Raw genomic sequence first — 3636 nt, forward strand, 5'->3', positions numbered from 1 at the left:
TATTTAAAAAATTAAGTTAATAATTTTTATCTTCATAAATTTTACGAATATGACTCTTTTGTTGGTAAATTAAAACCCTTAGAATTACTATCAGTCTTAACAAGTGTACTACTTTGGAAAATTAAGTTGGTACAGAAAGATCTAAATATTTATTAATTGTGGGACAATAATATAATTGTTTTCGGTACGTAGTTTTACTTCTAAGTAATTGACATTTTTCACTGCTGCGTTTATTTGAAAGTTGCCATAAATGCAATGGTTGAGCTTCATTCAGGTTGAACCATGCAATGTCACATTTATATTTACACCCTGTCACTAATAATAATCTTCATAATACCATAAACATAAAGTGACATTAATTCAACAAATTTAGCATGTTACGTGTGGCCTCAGCAACGGGCAAACTTGTTTGAAATTCGAACGTTATTGTTTGTCCGAGATCCGGGGCCAGTTAGAAAGAAGAAAGAAAGAAAGAAAGAAAAAATGGTATAAAAAAGAAAACAAAAAGGAATGCAAGGACATCAATCATTATTATAAAGTGAACAGATGAAATTGAGGGTGGATTTTATTTTATTTTTTATTTTCTTTTAACAAAAACGCTTAATGATTCTACCACAAATCTACAATAGCAGCCCAGTGATGAGTTTGGTACTGTATTGTGGTGAGTGATGAATGGGATTATTGAAAAAACAAAATTAAAGTGAATTGAAGTGATACTAAGGATTTGTCGTTGGCCAATAGGTTGCTGCATGTATAAAGTGGGATTTGAACCACTAGACCAACCCAATTTGATTACAAATTAGCCTTTAAAGTTTAAATGTAATATTTTATTATTTTAATTTTTAATTAATTATATTTTCTATTTTTAAGGAACCACTCTTATTTTAAACTTTATCAACTAAAAAATCTCTAACTTCTTATCACTATAATAAAATATTTTCTTTATTTTCTCCTTCTCTATCATCGTTACCAATTTCTCGTTCACATTCTTTATCTTTATCTCTCTTTCATAGAGACCATATTATTCTCTCATATAGCAAAATTTTCTGCTTCAAATAAAAAAAAACTCATGTAAGTATTTTATCTATACATCCGAAATTAGAATATCATTATAAACTCAGCTGGTCCAAACACATTCAAAAGTATGTTGCCTTTGATTATTCAGGAAAAAAAACCAAAACAAGAACAACATAAACACATCCAAAATTATGTTACCTTTCATTAATCGAGAGAAAAATAAAAAATAATATAAACACATCTAAAATTATGTTATCTTTCGTTAATAAAAAAAAAAGAGGAGACAAACCACTACAAATAATGTAAGATAGTGAACAAAAATTATCTACACATCTAAAACTAGAATGTCATTATTCTTTTTTATTATAAGCTCAGCTGGCTCCAATTAAATCCATAAACACATCTAAAATTATGCAACTTTTTAGTAACCAGAATTAAAAAACAACAACAATATAAATACATCTAAAACACATAAAAACACATTTAAAATTATACAGCCTCCCAGATTAAAAAAACAACATAAAAACATCCAAAATTATACTTTAATTAATCAGAAAAAAATAACAATATAGACACATCCAAAATTATGATGCCTTTCATTAATAGAGGGAAAAAAAAGCCAGCAAGTAAAGCATAAACACGTTTATTAACAGAAAAAAATGATAAGATAGGAGAGAGAAAGCACTACAAATCATGCAGAATAGTGAACAAAAATTATCAACACAGCCACATCCAAATACCCGATGAGTGTTTCCGGCACGGAAGGAGCATCGTGGAGGAGGAAGGCGGCACGACAGAGCTACGCCAGGGGGAGTAGCACGGCGTGACAGAGCTGCACAGGGGGAGGAGCGCGGTGTTTAAGAGTTACGCAGGGGGAGGAGATCGACGCGGGAGGAGGAGAATGCGGGCAGAGACCGGCGACGGCGGCGACGAAGATTGGATGGTTATTCCTTTTTATTCGGTTTACTCATGCATAGTTAATAATGGGTGGATGTTCAATTCATTAGGTGTGCGTATAGTTATCTTAATGTTAGGGTTTAGGGGATAATTTGAGAGTAGAATATTTTTTTTACTTTATTGGGACAATTCTAGAGCTCATTGTTCATATTGTTCACAAAAGTCATTATCTACCTAACAAAATTCTTTTTTTTTATTTACATTTTTATTTATCAAATTTTTAATCCTAATCTATCTATTATCTCTTCTCAGTTCGATGAGATAATACTCAATTTGGTTCCTAAATTTATATCCAAACCTCAATTTAGTCCCTAAAGTTTTAATTACCTTTATTTAGTCCCCAAACTTTGCGAATATAACTCATGTTAGTCCTTGAAACAATTTTCAACGTACAAATGTTAACGAAACATTGTAGTGGACAGCCGAATGCTACACTAAACTTTGTAAAACATGTCGTTTTAGTTTTGACACTCAAATAACCAAAAAACAACATCATAAGTGGTGTTTATTAAAATTTACCTAACAAAATAAGTAATACGAAGCTGTTTATGAGCTATTTGAATGTCGAAATCAAAACTGCATCATTTTACAAGTTTCAACGTGACATATGATTGTGTATATCAGCGCTCCATTAACGTTTTTATACTGAAAAATCGTCTCAGGGACTAATGTGAGGCACGTTTATAAAGTTTGGGGACTAAATAGAGGCAATTAAAACTTCAAGAATTAAATTAAGACTCGCGTATAAATTTAGGGACCAAATTGAGTATTAACTCCAGTTCGACCTTCCTGCCATATTTACCACCTCTCCTCCTCTTTTTCCTATTTGTCTTGTCGTCGCTTTTCATTCTCTTTCCTCTCTTTCTCTTTCCACCAGCTTTTCTCTAACTTCCTCACTCCTTTTTCTCTCTCTTTTCGCAGATTTTTCTCTTTTTGTGTCTCTTTGATCTTCTGTCTTTGTGTTCTTCACTTACCGTCGCCGTTACCTTTTTGTTTACCCCTTTTCTCGCTTTTCCCTTGCTGTGTTTGCACTATAAAAAATTCGTTGGGTACCGTCAGATTTATTAAAAAATTCGTCGGTAATATATTTATGTCAGAATAAATTCGACAGTATAAACCTCGCCGATAATTGTTTACTAGCAAATTTTTTCGTCCGCCATTAATTACTATCGAAAAATTCCTGTTGGTAATTTTTATCGTTGAATTTTTTTCTCGATAAATCTGACAGTAATATATTATTAATTAACAATTATCGACGGTAAACTTAAATTTTAAATTTTTTAAAAAATTGTTAATCATCATATATTGAAATATGCTCATCAGTTAAGAGCATATCTTCCAATGAAACATAAGACGATAACAAGATATATAACAACAATCCTAGATTTTTAGTTATCCCTATATGGGCAGAAAAGTACAAATACTAACAAATAACAATAATTAGCAGCATATATTTCAACATATATTTCTTTAGTCTCAACAAAGTAAAAATCTACTTAATTTTCATGAATGAGAAATCAATAGTTACCTAATGAACACTCTTATCAGCAAGGTCCTTATCTTGAAATCGGTATTCATGCAAAATCTAATCAGTGCAATCTTCCTTAGGTGCTTTACCCTTGTAAACACTAGAGTCAACAAACTTCTTATTCTCGATTCTCG

Source organism: Arachis ipaensis, chromosome B07 (genome assembly GCF_000816755.2).
Source record: "Arachis ipaensis cultivar K30076 chromosome B07, Araip1.1, whole genome shotgun sequence".
In the NCBI taxonomy this organism is placed as follows: Eukaryota; Viridiplantae; Streptophyta; class Magnoliopsida; order Fabales; family Fabaceae; genus Arachis; species Arachis ipaensis.